The following is a 20,962-nucleotide window of genomic DNA, read 5'->3' on the forward strand; positions in this document are numbered from 1 at the left end:
TTCTTTCTTTCTTTCTCTCTTTCTTTCTTTTTTCTTTCCTTCTTTCTTTCTTTTTTTGACTCCAGGTTTATCGCCGGAGCTCAGTGCTAGCACTTCAGATTCACTGCTACTGGCAACCGTTTTTCCATTTTGACAGGACAGAGAGAAATTGGCATGGAGGGGGGAGAGGAACAGAGAAAGGTAGACACCAGCTGACGGGCTTTGCCACTTTTGAAGCGTCCCCTTTGCAAGTGGAGAGGCGGGGGAGCTTGAACCTGGATCTTTGCATGGATCCTTGTATTAACACTATGTGGACTTAACTGAGTGCTCCACCGCCCAGCTCCCTCTTTCTAATTTCTAGCTCTAAGATCCAACTTCATCACAAATTTGATATGGTCATAAATTCTTTTTTTTTTTTCCTCCAGGGTTATTGCTGGGGCTCAGTGCCTGAACCATGAATCCACTGCTCCTGGAGGCCATTTTCACCCCTTCTGTTGTTGCCTTATTGTGGTTATTATTGTTGCAGTTGATGTCATTCATTGTTGGATAGGACAGAGAGAAATGGAGAGAGGAGGGGAAGACAGAGAGGAGGAGAGAAAGATAGACACCTGCAGACCTGCTTCACCGCCTGTGAAGCGACTCCCCCGCAGGTGGGGATCCAGGGGCTCGATCCGGGGGCTCGAACCGGGATCATTGAGCTGCTCCTTGCGCTTTTCGCCACGTGCGCTTAACCCGCTGAGCTACCGCCCAACCCCCATAAATTCTTTAAAGATAAAAACTACATGACTTCCCTTTCTTAGTTTACTTACAAGGAACTATAGTCCAAGTACATAGTAGAAACTATAAATTCCCAAAATTGTGCCATTTCAGAAAACTTGAAATCTTATCTTCAAATGGCAAACAAGACATGTTGTTTCCGGGCCATCTCTGCGATTCAAGAATTAATCTTGTATCTTATTCAGTTTGTCAAAGGGGATCTTGCAAAGCTGGTAGTATAGAATACCATAGGAGATGCAGGTTCATGTGATGAGTGCTCCGAATGTGAGGGCGAGCTGGCTGCGACATCTGTCACCCCAATGATCACTATGGTCGATTTGATTTGATTGATTTGGCTGGCTAAGTGGGTGTCCCCTTCCTCTCTCAATGCTTCCTGTGTGTCCTTCTGGAAGCTTTATGCTTGGAGGTAGAGGACGGCCTTCCCCAAATGGAGATTGACACTTCCTTGGTCGAGGGTGTGCAGGTAGCTGCACTTCCCTGCTAGAACCTCCAAACAAACTCTCAAGAGTACTCTAACCATCTGGGGAGTAAAAGTTACATATCACAGAATTGGTTTTTATTTGATTGTTTTTTCCTTTTCCAGTAGGACAGAAAAAAATTGAAAGAGGAAGGAGAGGTAGGGAGAGAGAAAGATAGACACCTGTAGACCTGCTTCACTGCTCTGAAAGGTAAGAAGCAGGGGGAAGGGGCTTGAACCCTGGTTCTTGCGAGTATTCTTGCGCATAGTACTACTATATGCACTTAACCACGTGTGCTACCGACCAGCCCCCTCTTATTTGATTTTTACATGCTTCCTGGAACACATGCTCCCAAATTTCAAATCTTTATTTGATTGTCCTATACCTGAAAGACAATTGCTAATGATCAGTCAAGCTGTAAGATGTTGCAAAGGAGTGACTTAGAGATCCTTCCTTTTACAGCGATACTGACAGAGACAGAGAAATAAAGTGCTTTGTCTATAGCCGCACAGTTGTGCAGGTCTGGGATTAGACCCCAAATCTTCTGACTCAGGAATAAGAACATTTGTCCTCCCATTAAAAATGTGTGTGGCATGGGGATTGAGGTATATATCCATTTAAAAATCTAAATAAAAGTGAATGTCATGTTTTTTCGAGTTTAGTAACATTGGTGTATGCAAATTGCATGCTTCTATTCAGAAGAGATGGCATGTCTGGATTAATCATCTCTATTGTTACTTTAAGTAGAAATGACTAATCATGTATTTCACTAACTTAAGCACATTGAACGGAAAATAAAATCACTGCCCTGGAGCCCTTTCTGACACTAATGTATGCATGTTTATCTTTGCTTTCACATTCCACTAGACAGTTGTGTCTGTAAGGAAGCTTCTAAAAGTGTTTTCAGAGGAGGAAAGAGCTATACTTATATCTCTAGCTAGATTTAACTGGAGACTGTTTAGTCATAGATGGGATTGAAAGGGCGTCTGGTGATCTATTCCTAAACAAGATTCTGAAGCAGCTGGTTTGTCCAATGCCAAGTGCAAGCTCTCTGTGCAAATTACTTAGTATCTGAATGGTAGGGACTTGAAAGCAAGGAAGTTGTCTTATTGTCTTGAATCCTTATCTATTCCATGCACCCTCTCTCTACCTGATTGAAAGAGTGGTCTGAGAGTGGTAGGGTCATACATGTGCAAAGCCATCCTGTTTAAAAAATAAAATCACCTGCATATCAGATGTCGGGCTCAGAAAAAAGAAAAACAAACTAGTATAGTCATGGGTCCTTTGGAATATAACTAAAATAGGCCTACTAGCTATCTACAAAATGGAAAACCCCAAATCGTCATCTGCCATATTCCAGCCTTTAGGTTCACGATTAGTCAACAGTTTGTTTGGCTTTATATATCACTTCTTTTTTCAGCCACCAGGTTCCAGATGTTACCATAATGCCAACCAGACTTCCCTAGACAGATGACTCCACCAATGTGTCCTGGAGCCCCGCTTCCCCAGGGCCCACCCCAGTAGGGAAAGAGAGACACAGGTTGGAAGCATGGATCGACCTGCCAATGTCCATGTTCAGCAGGGAAGCAATTACAGAAACCAGACTTTCTGCCTGCTACACCCCATAATGATCCTGGGTCCATACTCCCACCGGGGGTAAAGAATAGGAAAGCTATCAGGGGAGGGGATGGGGTACAGAGTTCTGGCGGTGGGAACTGTGTGGAGTTGTACCCCTCTTATCCTGTGTTTTTTGTCAGTGTTTCCTTTTTATAAATAAAAATTAAATAAAATAATAAAATCCCTGAATACTAATTTTATTTTTAAACATAGTGCTTTTGCACATGTGTTACCCCACCACTCTTAGAGAGAGGGAAAGGTAGAGATATCACAGCACAAGATCTACCACCATGCCCTGTATGCCTCACTTCACAAATTCTTATTTATTTATTTATTTATTTATTCCCTTTTGCTTTATTATTGTAGTTATTATTACTGTCGTCATTGTTGGATAGGACAGAGAGAAATGGAGAGAGGAGGGGAAGACAGAGGGCGAGAGAAAGACAGACACCTGCAGACCTGCTTCACCACCTGTGAAGCAACTCCTCTGCAGGTGGGGAGCTGGGGGATGGAACCGGGATCCTTAGGCTGGTCCTTGCACTTAGCACTAAACCCGCTGCACTACCACCCGACTCCCAGTTCACAAATTCTTAGTAGAGAGACTGTATGGCCTTCTGAGTAAGAACACAAGTACTAGAGTTAGACTGAGTAGTTCTAAGTCTGGCTCCACCCTTCACAGGTGGAGACATACAGATGAGTTACTCTTCCTAAACCTCACTTTCCTCATGTGTAAAATAGAGTAAGTCTATAAAGGCTGAATTAGAGAACCAAACCAATGTCTAGGATTCAGCTTTACTCAGTTGCTGGAGCTTCATAGACATTCTCTGTAGTGTTCCTGCCTTCCTGTTTCATGGTAGTACTTGGATGCATTGGATCGACCTTCTCGTGGTGCATCCCATAAGTACCCATTCATTGGGGAAACTGACGATCCTTCCTAGCCGACTGAATCCACATGGATCCCAGTCACTTTCAAAGCCAGCAACAAGCAGCTCCTGACAGCTTTTAAGCTGACGCTGTTGACTGGCTACGGAAGAAGGGCAAACGCTAGAAGAAGAAGAACTTGGACCTTCTTAGGGGAGCAGATGGATCCAGGGATGGAAAAGAAGAAGGATAAGTTGGAATGCAAGAATGCAAGGGCATGAATGGGAACCTGCTAACCTGCTAGAACCAAATCAACCCAAATCATTCTAATCAGCTGAAATCATTCTTTCTTTTCTTTTCTTTTTTTTTTTTTTGAGGAATTCCTCAAAAGAAGCTGACTACTTTCATCATGCAGTAACACACACACAAACTGTACAAAATAAAGTGAAAAAAAAAGATTCAAGAGAATGTGGAGACTTTGCAGGTCAGACAGTTACCAAGGTCAGACAAGGTAAGTTCTTGCCAGTGATAAGTGTTAAATGAGTTGCTGCATTTCTGCTTACAAAATCTATTGTGAAAAAGATCTCAAAGGGGGCCAGGTGGTGGCAAACATGGTTAAGTGCACCCACTACAATGCACAAAGATCTGAGTTCAAGCCCCTGCCCTCCACTTGCAGGGGGAAAGCTTCATGAGTGGTGAAGCAGGGCTGCAGTTGTCTCTCTATCTCTTACCCTCTCTATCTCTTTTCTTCCCTTCCTTTCTTAATTTCTCTCTGTCTCTATCCAATAATAGCTAACTAAATAAATAAATATAAAAATATTTTTTTTAAAAAAAGATCTCAAGGCCAAACCGAAAAATAAAGATTACAAAGGGAATTCTGAAATATGTAGGTTTAGTCTAGCCAGGTAAGCACATCAAAGAACCCTCACATGATGGGTGTGGTGGGTAACGAGATACTTGTAATCTTACAATTTTCTGAGTCATCACTTAGTCACTAATTAAAAAAAAAATGAAGAAGAAAGTAAAATCTTCACATGAGTTTAACAACAGGACCACTTTGTAGACTTGGCATAAGAACTCATAATTGTGGAGCCTGAGACAATGTGTAGTGATTATGATGATAAGGCGTGGTCCCCACTCTGAACAATAGTCTATTTAAGGTATTGTAAAGGCCAGAAATATGTCCCTAGTCCATGTTCTCAAAATTTTCACATTCTCAGAAAAGAGAGAGAACACATCCAAATAAGGCATTCTGATTTTTACAATTCTCCAGTTTCAAAGTCTGGGAAAATGGCCATATTCCAATAAGTCAGTTGTAGGGGCCAGGGGGGCATGTATTTTAAGGATCACCATTGTCTCTTGCTTGATCATTTTCAGGGAACATCTTTGGTAGATGTATTTGCTATCTTCTGGCATCTTATGTAGGATGAAGGAACCATTTAAGCTTCCCTTTATGATTCCGTCATCACTGGGAATGCTCCTTGTTAACGCTGCTCTGTAATGGTACCAGTTGGATTTAGGGCAATTTGGACGGATGCTAAACGGCCCCGTGATTGATATTATTCTCTCTTGCTTTCAGCTGGCATTTGTCATGATTTTCACTCTATTTTGCTTATGGCTTATTGTAATTTGCTGCTTCCAATCTGCTGTAGATTGAAAAAAAAAATAAAAACAGATAACGAAGCTTGTTAGAGCTGTGCCAAGCACAGTAAAATCAGCCCCAATGAGAACCTGAGCAAACCGATTTTGGTGTGTTTGTTTTCCCTTTCTCAGGAGCAACGCAATGCCAGTGAACTACAGCAGCATTTTCTTCATTGTGTAGGTTACTGCCTAAGAAATAAGAGGATAATCTTGTAAACCACTATTATGTCACTTAAAAAAATAATGGAGAACAGAGAGGCAAGCTAGGTGTGTGTTCCCAAAAGAAGCTTTCTTTTTTTTTTTTTTTTTTAAGTTTCTTTAGCCACCAGAGTTACTACGCTTCTGTGACTCCACCATTCATGGAAGACTTTTTTTTTTTTTCTTTTTTCCTGGAAGACATTTGATAGAGAGTGAAACACAGAGAGAAACAGAGAGGGGAGGAAGAGACAGTGATAATGCGAAACACCTACTGAGATCTGGTGTGCTGTTCCACTGCTTATAAAGCCCCCTCCCAGCTGAAGGTGGCAACTTGGAGTTCAAACCAAGATCTCTGAGCAAGGTAGTATATACACTCTAGGGTGAACCATCACCGCATCCCTTTTGTATCTGTCACTTGGTCCATGATTTTTCCTAGTAGTCTGAAATTAATTTTATATTTTGTTCTTATTTGATTTCTAAGCATCACCGCTGTAAGATAAGCATAGCAAGTTTCTATGTAAGTCTAGGCAGTCTAGTCATTGCAGTAAAGCATGTATGTGCGTAGGGAAGCTTTTCTTTTTGACAAGCAAAAAATAACTTCCCACTAAGCTTCAGTCCTTTCTGTCCGATAATCCAAATTTCAGTCTTCTGCTCAAGTTAGGAAGACATCTTTCAATTCTGCCTGTCTGTGGGCTCCTTCCGTTTCTCCATTGATCGTGTTTGCTTTGTGATGCAGTGTTACATGGGAGCCAAGAATGGATGCTGGGCCCAGCCAATGTAGGTTTAAGTTTCAATTTAAATCCCAGTTCTGTCAAGTTATGAGTTGTGCGACCCTTGAGCACATTCATGTCGCTGTGACTGAGTTCACTCATGCATGAAACGGAGCTAACGCAGTATATGCTTCTTGGGTAAATGCTAAGCAACAATATGGAGCAGGTGCTACAATATATGGGGCATGTTAAGAACAATGCCTGGTAGTAATAGCTCTACCACAAGTGTTTCTTCCATGTGAGTTCTCCACATTCTGGCTTTTCTGTCCCTGCAGAACCTCAAAGCATAAAATGATGCTGAAGTGAAAGGAAAGTAAAAAGAGCCAACTCACAGGGAAAAAAAAATCAACTAATACTGCTGTTATAAAAATATTAATGTAAACTAAACATTTAATTACAAGTATTTTTCATTAATTTCAAAGGAGGTCGGTCATTCGCATTAGTGTTTGGCAGAATGCCCTGTGGAATGAAGAAATTGTGTGTGTGTGTGTGTGTGTGTGTGTGTGTGTGTAGGCAATGCTTGTAAAGGAAAAAAAATGACTGCAGTCATCAATTCAAAATTCTGTTCAAAGTGAGTCTCTATTTGCATGACAAGCAACACGGCATCTACCAATTAGAGTCCTGTTTGCATGACAGAGAGCCAGATCCCAGAGTTCCCACTATGGAAAGCAAAGTGGACCTTATCCTATTTGGATTTTCAGTTCTAGCATATGTCGTGGAACAGAAAAATAATCTATCTGGTGTCTAAAGAAAGATGAGTAAATGAACGCAGGAAACAAGTCAGAGTGGTTTGCAGACGGTGAAAATCAGTATTTGAATGGAATCTATAAAGAGTTAACAAAATGAAAGAGAGTGGTGGAAAGCTCTATTGTTTGCATGTATAAATTGGTGTAATTATGTGAATTTGACCTCTTTCAGCCCTCCATGCTAACTGTAAGATCTCGTGTGATGAGCCTAGAGTTGACTGAGTGAAAGTGGTGCTTATGTGTGCATGTGAATGGGTGTGTCTTTAAATTGTAATTTGTTTTCCAGACCCCTTGCACTTGAATCCCAAATCATGAAAACAAAGCTAAAGGGTCTTCATTATTTATCGCTCAGTTAGTCAGAATCTGCTAATTGCTTTCTTGAAACAGTTGTCTCTCAAACTAAAGGATGTTTAGCTGTGAAGGGGTGGCAGCAAATTCTGACTTTCCTATTCAGTATACCTACATCCTCTCTTGAGTCACCATGAAAGAGGAAGATCGCAGCAAGCAAAATGATGAAAGACGCCCTTCTTTCCCTCATATGGGATCTTAGGGTTTGCTCTCAGATGTTATGAATATTTCTTGCAAGATCTATCAGCGCTCAGTTTCTCCTTGAGTGTCTGATTCTAAGCTTGGATTGTGTCACAGGAAGCCACAACAAAATCACAGGCAGAAGGTAAAGAACCCCAGTGGAGATAGAGGTAGATAGCATGATGGTTATGCAAAGAGACTCTCATGCCTGAGGCTCCAAAGTCTCAGGTTCAATCCCCCACACACCACCCAATGGACAGAGACCCTGGGTAATTCTTACTTTTAAGTTCTTTTTATCTCTAACCTACAGTTAGCCCTTTTGGAGATTTATTTGGATGTCACTTTTTTTGTTGTTGTTTTGTTACAGTTTCTGTATACCTGTAGTGATGCTGACACCTAATCAAACTCAGGTTCTCCTTCTCTTCAGACCTATTTGGTCTACTGTAAAGCCACAGCAAAAAAAAAAAAAAAAAAAAAGTAGTCCTAGAGACTTGACTGAGTTTTCATCCAGACCTGAGCAGGGCAATCTCATAGGATAGTAAAGGCAGAAGGAGATGAACTGGGTTTGAATCCTGACTCCACCCTCTCCAACTTCTTAGTGCACTAATCATGGGCTTTGATTATGCTTTTTTTTTTATTGTATTTTGACATTTTAAAAATAATTCATAGTTACATTATTTTTTAAATTTTTATGTGTTTATTTATTTGAAAGAACAGAGAGAAATTGCGAGAGGAAGGGGAAATAGGGAGAAAGAGAAACATTTGCAGCACTACTTCACCTGTCCATTAATGGGGCTTTTCCCCTGAAGGTGGGCAACAGGGGCTTGAACCTGAGCCATTTATATGTTGTAAGGTGTGTGCCGCACATTACATCTCTGAATGGCCTACATAATTCTTCTAGATGACAAAGGGCTCAACCACAAACAGTCTTTTTATTCTTTTTTTTTTTTTTGCCTCCAGGTTTATTGCTTGGGTTCAGTGCCCTCACTAAGAATCCACTGCTCCTAGTGGCCATTTTTTCCATTTTATTTGCTAAGACAAAAAGGGAAATTGAAAGAGGAGAGGGAGATAAGGAGAGAAAGATAGGCACCTGCAGACCCACTTCACCACTTGGGAAGCATCCCACCTGAAGATGGGGAGCCGGACTTGAACCCAGATCCTTGTACTTCATACAATGTGTGCTTAACAAGGTGCACCACTGCCAGGCCCCCAGAAATAGTGCTTATTTAGATTAGCCTGTTAACAGACCTACATCCTCTATCTGTAATAGCACCATTCTATATGTCAGTGCTTCTCTGTCCTAATGATTGCAGAACTGAGTGCTAGCACTAGATGCACCCATCTGTCAGCACTACTGTTATCACACAGACAGGAAAATAGGGACCATGCCTATAGTTCGAAATCCACTAAAATTATTCTAACTAGACAATATCATGTTATTCTCTGACCTCACTTCTTCTCCCCCAAGAAAAACAATGGTATGAATATCTCCCTCATCCCTGTTTCTGCTTCCTGATCCAAACCTGGTATTCCTGATGAGACATATACCTCATACTTCTAGTGGTCATGTAAGCAACCTTAAATTTTTCTTTCAATGGCATTGGTCTCTTGGGATCATGTCTGTACTCTTCAAGAACTAAAAGAGGAACAAAACACAGGACTGTGGCAAGTTACCAAACCTTAATGATCTTAACATCCTTATTGCCAGATGGAATTACAGCTATCTGTCCACCTAGAATGAACTGGAAGGATGCATATGGTCATCCCAAGGCTGTGCCCACCAGATGGAAAAGCTGTTCCAGAACAGGTACTGAATAGTTTATGTGCTTCACCTGCTCACTTGCATGGCAAAGCTTGCTGCACATTTTCTCCCTCCATAGATTCCCACTGAAATAATGATGCTCTTAATACAAAGGATAAAGAGTTGAAAGGTTAAGGGCATTCAAACTAGTAGTTCCAATTTCCTGAGACTTCAATTTGCACTATTTACCTAAAAGCAAATAAGTCTTCTGGGAGCCATGGAGTAGCTGCGATCAGACCTTCGCTCTCCCTGATACAACTATTGTAAACAACAAGAGATTGAATTGGACACATAATCTACAGCTGAAAAAAATCCACAGCCTCAGGTCACACCACCCTCTAGACACCAAGTTACAGGTGCTACCATGATTCCACCCTGACTTCTCTGGGCAGAGGACCTCACCAATATGTCCCAGACCCTTGCATCTCCAGAGCTCTGGTCCACTTAGGGAAAGATAGAAACAGGCTGGGGGTATGGGTCAAGCTGTCGACGTCCATGCTCAGCGGAGAAGCAGCTACAGAAGCCAGAACTCCTACCTTCTGCTCCCCATAAACAACCTTGATCCATACTCCCAGCGGGGGAGAAGTGATAGGATGAAGATAAGAGGATTCTGCACTCCAGCTCCATCAGCGCCCAGAGAGAGAGAAGGAAAAGGAGAGGGACATATGGAGGTAGCCACAATGTTATGAGTGACTTAGAGAGAAAGAGAGGATTGAATCAGAAAAAGAAGGGGCAACTATGTATAAATGTGGGCAGATAGTTGTAGAGATGATGGTTGGCCCATGTCTACAACTTTAGGGGAACTGTGGTGGATTGCAGTGGGAAGAGTGGAGATTTAGAACTCTGGTGGTGGGAATGGTGTGGATTCAAACCCCTGTCAACATATAATTCTGTAATATAAAAATTAAAAAAAAAAAAGCAAGTGAGATCCTTCCAGGCACCACAACACACTTTCTAGGAAAATAGTATTTGACTAAGTAAACCCCAGAGGAGAACATGGTCTTTGAAGTAGTGTGGCCTACATGTAGATGTGAAGCATCAGTGGAATGTGCTTAGGCATCTACTTCAAAGTGATGATTCAGCCCCAGGCAGAGTTAGTACTCCATAAATATAGACTCTATAAATATAATTATTATCACCCTAATTTTAATCAAGACTGAGCTGGCTGTGGAATAAACACTATTACGATTATCATTATTATTATCATTATCATTATTATTACTTCTACCCAAGCACTTCTTTCAGAGTTCTAGGCCAACTTTCCCTTTTCATGTCCTTTAATAAGGCCACTGTCAGATCCATCAGGTGGATCATATTCTAGTATTAAGAGTCAAGTGGGAGCAGGGGAGACTGTAACAAGCTAGTGTACAGGACTTGCACATGAGAGGTTCCATATGTACAAATTTGCCGGAACTGAGTGGTCCTCTTGTTAGAAAGAGGAAGATTAATTCAATAGGGATTTATATTCATCACTTCTTCCCCAGGTTAGGCAGTAGCGCAGCAGGTTAAGCGTAGGTGGCACAAAGTGCAAGGACCAGTGTAAGGATCCTGGTTCCAGGCCACAGGGCCCCAGCTCCCCACCTGCAGGGGAGTCCCTTCACAGGCTATGAAGCAGGTCTGCAGGTATCTATCTTTCTCTCCCCCTCTCTGTCTTCCCCTCCTCTCTCCATTTCTCTCTGTCCTATCTAACAATGATGACATCAATAAGAACAACAATAATAACTACAACAAAAAAAAAAAAAGAAGGGCAACAAAAGGGGATAAATAAATATTTAAAAAAAAACATATCTTGTATCTCCTCCCATGACAGCAAGTATGAGAAACATGCCATCTCTATGAATGCATACACACACATGAACTCTCTTTTTTTTTCTGGAAATGGAAGCTATTACTTAGTTGTCATCACTTGGGGATCCCCACTACACCCTTACAAAATAGGTTTCCAAACAGAATCCATCACCAAACTCATTCTTTTCCCTTCATATTCCACAAAGTCAAGATATGAAGTTGAGTGTATATTCTTTGAGCACACAGTAATGTTTATAATACCTTCATAATGTCAGAGTATGACCACCAGCCTCTAATTTGCTGCTCAATTATATACCACTCTTTCCCTTTTGCGGTCTCTCAATGAATTTGGAACTACCTTGACATTTTCTTTGTTATTATGCTATGCTATTATGCTCTCCCCAACACTTTTATAGAACTCCTGGCATGTTATCTTTCCGGTCTTTTGTCAAACTGTAAATAAATCAAAGCTCTTTACTGCCAGGTGAGACAGTGGCAGAAAGAAATCAAGTAGAACAAACAGATGGGTAAGTAACATTCTACCTGAGAAATGTCAGTATTATCTTCTAGCACTTACGAGCTAAAACACATGATAAAGCTCAGATCACTCTTTTCACTGATATCCCAGGGAATGACACAGAACTGTTTCAGGCATACCTACCTAAGTTATAAGTAAAAAGAAAAAATCTGAAAGGAACATCACTTTGATAAAATCAATGATCTTAAATGCCATGCTTTAAAGGTCTTAGGTTAGGCTCTCCCAGACCCTGGGGTTGACTGCAAGTGACGTGTCTGGCAGACAGTTCTAGAAAGCATAAAGTAGGATGGGTAAAACCAGGAAAGAGAGAAAAGTAAAGAGAACAAGTAAAGAGTACAAGGTGCATTGATGAGTTTTCATCACTGCAGGCAATGATGGGTTGTCTTAGATGTGGTATAAAACACATTCCAATATTATCCTACCTAAAAGGAAAGAAGCAAGCATATTTGTTCTCCAACTCACACCTCTCATTAACTAAAAGCTTATTCTGGTGGGAGGAACTCCTTATACCCTAGCTTGTTCCATGGAGTTGCAATATTATGATGTATAATAAGTGTAGATTGGGTCATTCAGATGCCTAAAGTATAGTTTCTCATCCATTATCTGCTTTCCATTCACAGCTGAGTCACAGCTCCTTGGAACTTCTTAGGTGTAAAGAGTATGCAGGTGTCATTGTGGTCAGTACTCAAGGAGGGGGACTAGTTGTCTAAGAAACCGACACAAGCAAAGTATAGCACTTTCAACCATCCCTCTGGTTTCTGGGAAAATGCAAGGGGCTAGAGATTGAGTTCAGCTGCTGATAATCAATGATTTAATCAAAGAGCCTATTTAATGTAACTTCAAAAAAAAAAAAAAACCTTAAAGGAAATTCAGAAGAAACTGAGCTCTAGGCTATGGAATTTGAATGTTCTCACTGTGTCAACAGTATCTTGAGTTGAATTCTTAGACTCATTTCTGGTATCCATGAGAATTTCTTGCTGGTATGGAGAAACTGCCACGATTCACATTGGCATTGGATGTAGGCATCCTACACAAAGAGAACCCATAGCTGAGGAATCTATAGCATTTCCTATTTGATATCATCGAAAGACTGAGCACCCAAAGGCTATGAACAGGAAACCCATGGTATCTGCTTTGCAGACTCTTGAAAAGTGCTCTACCTATCCTAACACTCTTGTGGGAAACATGAAGGAAAGAACAGGATCAGAGACACAGAGGTCACATTTAAGCTCTGCTAGTAAGTTTCTAGTCTGAAATATACATGGAACAATCACAAGACAGTCAGCCATATTTCAGGGAGATGAACATTTATTGAGACAAAGCAGAGATAAAGAGAGGCAGATACAAGCTTTAGAGGTATCTAGACTCAGAGAGAGAGAGAGAGAGGGAGAGAGGAAGGAGAGAGGAGAGAGGAAGAGAGAAAGAAGAGATAAGAGGAGAGAAATTGCACCCTGGAGTCCCCCAGTCTTCTAACTTTTATAGTAGGTTCAGGGGATGCTGAAGTGAAGCCCTGAGGAAATTAGCTTTAGCCATAGTTTCCTGATGCACATCCACATTCATTTACATTTGCATTAGCAGTCAGGTGGAAAGGGAAATACCAAAACAGGACACAGACATCTTGGGTTCTGGTCACTCTTCCAGGTTATCTGCAGGGTGCAGAGGGCATGTTCTTCCAGAGGAGTCTTTCCCTAAGCAGCCTCTTCAAGGAAGTGATGACAGTTTATTCTGTAATGGTGGAGGAAGTAAAAATAAAAGGATTAGAAGACACATCGCAATCTCTGCTTCAGTGGCTAGCCTTGATTCTACATCTCTTCCTTCTACTGTTTACTCTAAATGAGAGCTAACAGTCTCCCCCTAAACCTCAGCCAGGACTTCATGGTTCTGGAGTCTGAACTTCATTATTTTCTAGACCCTTTTCTGCCCTTGGTTGTTGTAATTTATGATACTCACCAGGTATAAAAACACCAGAGGATGCCCCAGTGAAGGCCTTGAGGAGTAATTTCTGTTTCTGGCAACCTACTGATGTGAGGAGTCTAAAATAACTAGATAGCAATCATAGCTTTATGTTTAGTGAAACACTTACTTTGTCTCATAGTATAGTATATCTGTCCTATCCACAAACTAATAACCAGTACCTTTTGGCACTGAAAGCTGTGGAAACAAAAGCAAAATTTCCCCAAATGGGTTCTGGCAGTGATGTCAAGAAATGTTATTCCTACTCCTGCCCCTTGGTTTTTAGATACATATGTTTATTACATCTTTAAAAACATCACCCAGACTTCAGAGTATCAGCCTTAACCCAGTACATTAGCTAGAAACTTGATCTACATATGCATAGATCAATTTGCCCAATATACTGAAATGCATACTAACAGTTACAATTGAGTCTACTGCTTGATTATATTTCCACTCTACCATATGCCTCTATGGTCCATCTGGTTTCTACAAGGTTCAGACCAAGGAATTAAATGGAAATCTGAGAACCACCACCTCTGCAGCCTTTTGGTCTTTTAATGGTAATGCTAGTTTAGCTATTTCAGCTAGGATGAGTTTATTGCTTCAAATTTATTATCTTGGCTGGGCTGGTGTACAGTTTCAGGGACTTTGACTTGGCCCTTTCTGTTATAATAACTTTCACTCCACAGGTCAGGAATCAGTGTGAGGTTTCCTCCAGCTGCTAAGTATATTCAACCCAATTAAGCACTCAGAACCCATGAAAATTATCACAGTGTGGGCTTGGCAGACTAGTTGAACACTTAGAAAATGAATTTGGGCCAGGACTCCACTTACCACCTGGTTTTTCATATACCCACTCTAGGAAGGTCATTACAGTGCTTTCTTCACTTTGGTTCTTTGAATATCAGTTCAAACTCTTGAGCCCAACAGCCCTTGACATACCTGAGTATCTCCCTTTCTGCAGTACATAATGCAGCGTGTACCACATGGGTGTTTTCTTTTCTGTCTATATACATCCCTTTAGAGAAGGGTTAGAGGAATTCATAGTACATATATTTTTCTAAGACTTTGTCAGATTTTCTGTGAGATGGTCTAGTGACTTTCTCAGTCATAGAATTCTGAATCTGAAAACTGGCTCAGATTTGGAAACTAGATAAGAGGTTACTTCATTCTACTGGATAGCAAGCTTCAGCACTTGTCATCTTTCTGTGGTCTACTTTGGTTATGTAAATTAAGCAATACATTTGTTGACTTCCCAACTCATTGCTGGCAATTCCAAATGTGTTAGTTAACATTCTGGATTGCTCTCCACTATGATCATTAAATCTACCTCACCTCTGATGGTCCCTAGCCACTACTTTGAATCGCTTATCTGTAATTATTGTCATTCTAGTGAAGTTAGGGGGCCTGGTTCCATGGTCCTAGCTCTGCCTATTAAACTTGGGCTACAGAGAACTACAAAGTTGGGTCCCTTTTCACTAAAGTATCACTTCTTTTTTTTTTTTTAATATTTATTTGATTTATTTATTCCCTTCTGTTGCCGTTGTTGTTTTATTGTTGTTGTTGCTATTGATGTTGTCATTGTTGGATAGGACAGAGAGAAATGGAGAGAGGCAGGGAAGACAGAGAGGGGGAGAGAAAGACAGACACCTGCAGACCTGTTTCACTGCCTGGGAAGCGACTCCCCTGCAGGTGGGGAGCCGGGGGCTCGAACCAGGATCCCACATTCTTATAGTGAAGGTGCTCACCTTTGGCAGCCTTTCAGGGAACACAGACAGCTGCTAAGTTGCCCGGCCTTCCTAAAAATTCTACCTTGAGGGCCTCTGAAATTATTGACATTTCTAAAACTCTTCCAAGGCAATTCTAACATCTCTACTTTGTTTTCTGTAAAACATCATTATTGCAAAGCTTTCAGAAGAAGCCATTTCAACAACATATTTGTCTCACTCCGAGTGTCCTCAACAGGATGTTAAATCTGTAATTGTTGGGGTGTGCTTGTACCAATAAACTTTCCACTCAGCCTTACATTTCAACTTCTTTGATCCAACACCCTCCAGAGCTTTGATCTATTCTCTTAAATCACTCCAGTACACATTAGCCATGACCTGAAGTCCATGTGAAAAGCAATATACCTTCCTAAAACATTTAAAGTGTATAATGCCATATTTTATAGCTATAAACATAACATTTTATAGCATGTCTCTAGAACTTATGCCTCTTCTTGTATAATTTTATAGTCATTGAATATTTCCTCATTTGAACCCCGCCCCCAATCACCATGATATTTTCTAAGACTTTAGGTATGGTTCTTTGTCTCTTGAAAATGGAACATTTTACAGAGAGATAATTAAAAGTAAATGGATAGGTTCAAATCCCATGCATAATTTGCAATTAGTCAATAACAACAAATTAACCTTCCAAACTATATATATATTTTTTACATTCCCAGTGCATCAAGGATTCCTATAAATCAGCAATGCTGTGTGTAAGTTCTACTTACAAAGTAGAAGTTTAGATATATGAGATTGATTCAGGAAAGAAAACTGGGCTAGAGATACAGATTTGAAAGATGTCAGCAATTAGATGGTAATTAAAGTGAAAGTTCATTTCTTAAAAAACAAGTATTTAATAGAATTCCTTTCTATTTTTTTAACTCAAATGGATGTAAACTAAAGAACTTTTTAAAACAATAGTAGATATAAAATAGAGTTCTTTTTTAACAACAGTAGAAGCTAACTATATAATTTTTCATGTTTTCTTGCTGTTACAATATATTTGAGACCACCTGGGGAAAATATATGCAAATTAAAAAGTAAAATATGCATAAAAATGTTTTAGAGAATTTTTTAGAATGCTAACACTTAAGGCATGGATACAAGAGAAGAGCAAACTAAGAAAATGGGAAGTGTGGAAGGGGTAAAATGTAGCCAAAGAGAGTCCCTGAGAAGCCAAATCAACAAAGATTTTGAAGATGGAAAATGTTACCAAATAGTGGTAATATTCCAAATGTGGAATGCCTTGTAAGGTTAGCCACAAGGAGAGCAATGATGACGCAGAGACCAGAGTTCATGGAGCACTGGAAAAAGCTATAGTGGGAAAGCTGGTATAAAGGGAGGGAGTAATGGTGCTGAGTATTTACAGACTTTCTAAGATACGTGCACTGGAAAAAGCTATAGTGGGAAAGCTGGTATAAAGGGAGGGAGTAATGGTGCTGAGTATTTACAGACTTTCTAAGATACGTGCACTGGAAAAAGCTATAGTGGGAAAGCTGGTATAAAGGGAGGGAGGAATGGTGCTGAGTATTTACAGACTTTCTAATATATGTGTCGGTCTTATGAATGAGAAAAGCAGAAGTTGGAGAAAGATGTCATGTCAATGAAATAATCTCTTTCTCTCTGTTTTTTGCTTTTGCTTTTTTTTTTCTTTGTATGCTGATTGGGGAAGAGTTTCCCAAAACAGCACCACCTTACAAAATAAGGGCATATTTCATTTAATGTTTTAATTGGAATGACTTTCCACCTATTCCAACCTGGCCCTTATTTCTACTCAGGAAATTACGGCTTTCCTAGAGTTTCCTTTCTACATACAGCCTGCCTATAAACAGACAAGTCTTTTTTTGTTTATTTGTTTTCTATTAGCTGTTTGTTCTCCATACAGAAATTCTCATGCATCCCTTGTGCTCAACACCTTCACTGAAACCAAGAGAATCCTCAGTTCACAGATATGCATCGACATGCAGTAGTGAAATAGTAGAGTAGTTTGCTTGTTCTATGCCACAGAGACAATGGAGATTGTAGTTTGGGACTTGGTGTGAAGAAAAACATTGAGTTTTGTAATACTGCACAATATTGAGAGCAAGGGTATTCCCACAAAGCATTTTGGCTCTTCTTGACTTGTGACTGTTCTCAAAATCCTCAGGGTATAATAGCAAGATGGAGCTAGAAAAGAACCTGGATCTCTCTCCTCCCATGATGCTTTTCCTCATTCTTTTACCCCCTCCAAAAAAGAAAAAAAAAAGGTGGGCAATGCCACACCAACCCTAGCTCCTCTCTAAGGAAGTTGACCCTTCAGGTTTTGATTTCAATAGTGTTAATGATCAAGACAGCCTGCTGGTGTGGTAATGCCCTATCTTCAAATCCAAGAAATAATGGAAGGTGAAGAACCAGCCTTTGGACCTGAGACTTAGTATTTCTAATTCCACCTAGGAGCCAGAAAAGCAATCCGTGATTCACACAAGGGGATCTGCTTAGCAAGGCCTACACTGGGAAGTGAATTTTTGCAAGAATCAGAGGACTTGTAAACTTGAAAATGGTCATTTGTAAGAAAAGAACTAGAAGAACTTTCACTGTTGGAAATGGAGCTTCAACCATTAATCTCCACACCTGAGAACAAAGAGAAGCAATTTATATAAGGACTTGCCAAACCCAGAGAGATCTAAAATTTAAAAGCTAGGACAAATAAAAAATAAAAATTAAAAAGGACTTGTGGGGGGGATAGAGTTGGGATGGAGTATTGTTCTTACACTATATAATTTTTTTTTCAATTTTTCTGTTGCCTAATAAACCATTTTTTCCCTTATGCTGATGAGGTTATGATACTTTTATGGCTATGGCAGAAAAGCCCATAAATGTCCAAATACTAAGTTCAAATTCAATTGTGTCTGCTCTGAAGAGCTATCAGTCCCATGAAGATTCCTTACTACCTCAAAAGAATTATTTATCCCCCCTGTAATCTGCTTTCTGGTTACTCACTATTCTAGGTCAAAATTAGTTTTAATCTAGAACATAACTCTTTAAAATCTGACCTCTGAATTTATTTATTCAACAAATATTGAGGATCTACTATCTGTGTAATCATATCCTTGGGCTTGTCCACCAGTGCCAAAGTGTTACAAGGAAACCATATGTCCCCCAAATTAATATGGGGTGTTTACCTACATAAGTACAGAAATCCCTCATTAGAAGCTATGACCTACAAGTGGCTACCATCATGCCAACATATACATTAACTGAATAAAAATTGCCTTAAATTAGAGACTCAGAAATGCTCCCCCTCTTATTCCCAACCTCTAGTTATTCTCCCCTTGATGGTCCAGATCTCCAGTGTCTTCTCCTCAACTCAGCTCAGCAACACAATCCCAGTTTCAGCTGCATCTCCTCCTGCTCTCAGTCCATGCTGCTTCTTTCTCTGCTTCTTACTCTCCCACCCCCTTGTCTCCTGCTATTTGTGACCCAATATTAAAGGTCAGATTTCAGGTCCCCTTCTGTCCAATCATTTGCCTTGCATTCTTCCTTTGGGGCAATTTTCCCTTTCTTTACCTGGTGCAAGGAATTCTGGGAAATGTAGTTTTTCTATATCGAGTTATATACCTGAATTCCTTCCTTCCTTCCTTCCTACCTTCCTTCCTTCCTTCTTCCTTTCTTTCTTTCTTTTTTTGGGGGGGTGATTGCTGGGGCTTGGTGCCTGCATTACAAATCCACTGCTCCTATGGCCATTTTTTCCATTTAAAAAAAATTTTATTGGACAGGACAGACAGTAATTGAGAGAGGTAGGGAGATAGAAAGGAGTTGAGAAAAATAGATACCTGCGGACCTGATTCATGGCTTATGAAGCATTTTTTCTCTGCAGGTGATAGTAGGGACTCAACCCCGGGTCCTTGTGCATGGTACTATGTGCACGTCACCACCTGGCCCCCTGGATTCTTTAAGATCATGAAGCACAGGTCACAACCATGTAGTGACCCAGTTTGGAAACAGTTCTTTTTAATTTTTTTATTTATAAAAAGGAAAGATTGACAAAACCATAGGATAAGAGGGATACAACTTCACACAATTCCTACCACCGGAACTCCTTATCCCATCTCCTCCCCTGATAGCTTTCCTATTCTTTAACCCTCTGGGAGTATGGACCCAGGGTCATTATGGGATGCAGAAGGTGGAAGGTCTGGCTTCTGTAATTGCTTCCCCACTGAACATGGGCATTGACAGGTTGATCCATACTCCCAGCCTGTCTCTCTCTTTCCCTAGTGAGGCAGGGCTCTTCTTCTTCTTCTAGTGTTTGCCCTTCTTCCGTAGCCAGTCAACAGCATCAGGTTGAGCCTGCTGTAAAGTTTCGAGACCTCCTTTGAATCTGGAGAGGTGGCAGTCGTTGACTATGTGGGTCATAGTCTGTCTGGAGCCGCAGGGGCAGTTCGGGTTGTCTCTGGCTCCCCAGCGATGGAACATTAGCGGTGCACTGGCCATGGCCTGTTCGATAGCGATTGAGGAGGGCCCAATCATAACGTGCTAGGTCAAAGCCGGGTTGACGCTTGCAGGGGTCTGTGATGAGGTGTTTGTTCTTGACCTCAGCTGACTGCCAGCTCTGTTTCCAAGAGACTGGAACAGAGAAGTTCAGTGTAGGCGTAGGGGACCAGATTGGGTGACGAGACATCAAGCGTTGAATAGGGTGGGCAAAGATATCCGCGTATATTGGCAGGTCCGGTCGAGTGTAGACGTGGGAAATGAACTTAGATAATGCCGCATCCCAACGAATATCTGGCAGGGCGATGTTGCTAAGAACTGGCAGCCATGGAACCGGGGTGGAACGGATGGTTCCAGAAATTATCCTCATGGAGGAATATAATTTGGAATCGACCAAGTGGACATGGGGGCTATGGAACCATACTGGGGCACAGTATTCTGCAGTGGAATAGCATAATGCCAGAGATGATGATCGTAGTGTGGAAGCGCTCGCGCCCCATGAGGAGCTGGCCAGTCTTGCAATGATGTTATTCCTCGCGCCCACCTTTGCTGCAGTTTTTATGAGATGTTCGTGAAATGACAGAGTGCGATCGAGAGTAACGCCAAGATAGACTGGCTGGGCTTCATGCCGGATTCTCCTATCACCAAGCTGCACATTAAGCTCATGCGAGGCCAAGGCATGGGGTAGATGGAAAACAGATGATACCGTTTTTGCAGTGCTAGGAATTAGTCGCCATTTTTTACAGTAATCAGATATCAGAGACATGTCTTTCGTGAGTGTTTCCTCGAGGATGTCAAACTTGGATGCCTGAGTTGCACAGCAGATGTCATCGGCGTAGATGAACTTCCTTGAAGAAGTTTCTGGAAGGTCATTGATGTAAATATTAAATAGCGTAGGAGCCAGAACAGAGCCCTGGGGGAGGCCACTTGAGACAAGTCTCCATCTGCTAGACTTGTCACCCAGATGTACCCGGAATCTTCTGTTTTGGAGAAGAAATGATATAGTGTTGGCCACCCATGGAGGCAGGCATCTTGAGATCTTGACCAGGAGACCACGGTGCCAGA

The 20,962-nt window shown here is 41.0% G+C and overlaps 1 pseudogene; it reads right to left on the reverse strand.

The window, feature by feature from the left end:
- Nucleotides 1-1,150: 1,150 nt before the first annotated feature.
- LOC103114016 (small ribosomal subunit protein eS8-like) overlaps nt 1,151-20,962 on the reverse strand; it is a 32,857-nt pseudogene continuing 13,045 nt past the window's right edge.

Source organism: Erinaceus europaeus, chromosome 12 (assembly GCF_950295315.1).
Source record: "Erinaceus europaeus chromosome 12, mEriEur2.1, whole genome shotgun sequence".
NCBI lineage: Eukaryota > Metazoa > Chordata > Mammalia > Eulipotyphla > Erinaceidae > Erinaceus > Erinaceus europaeus.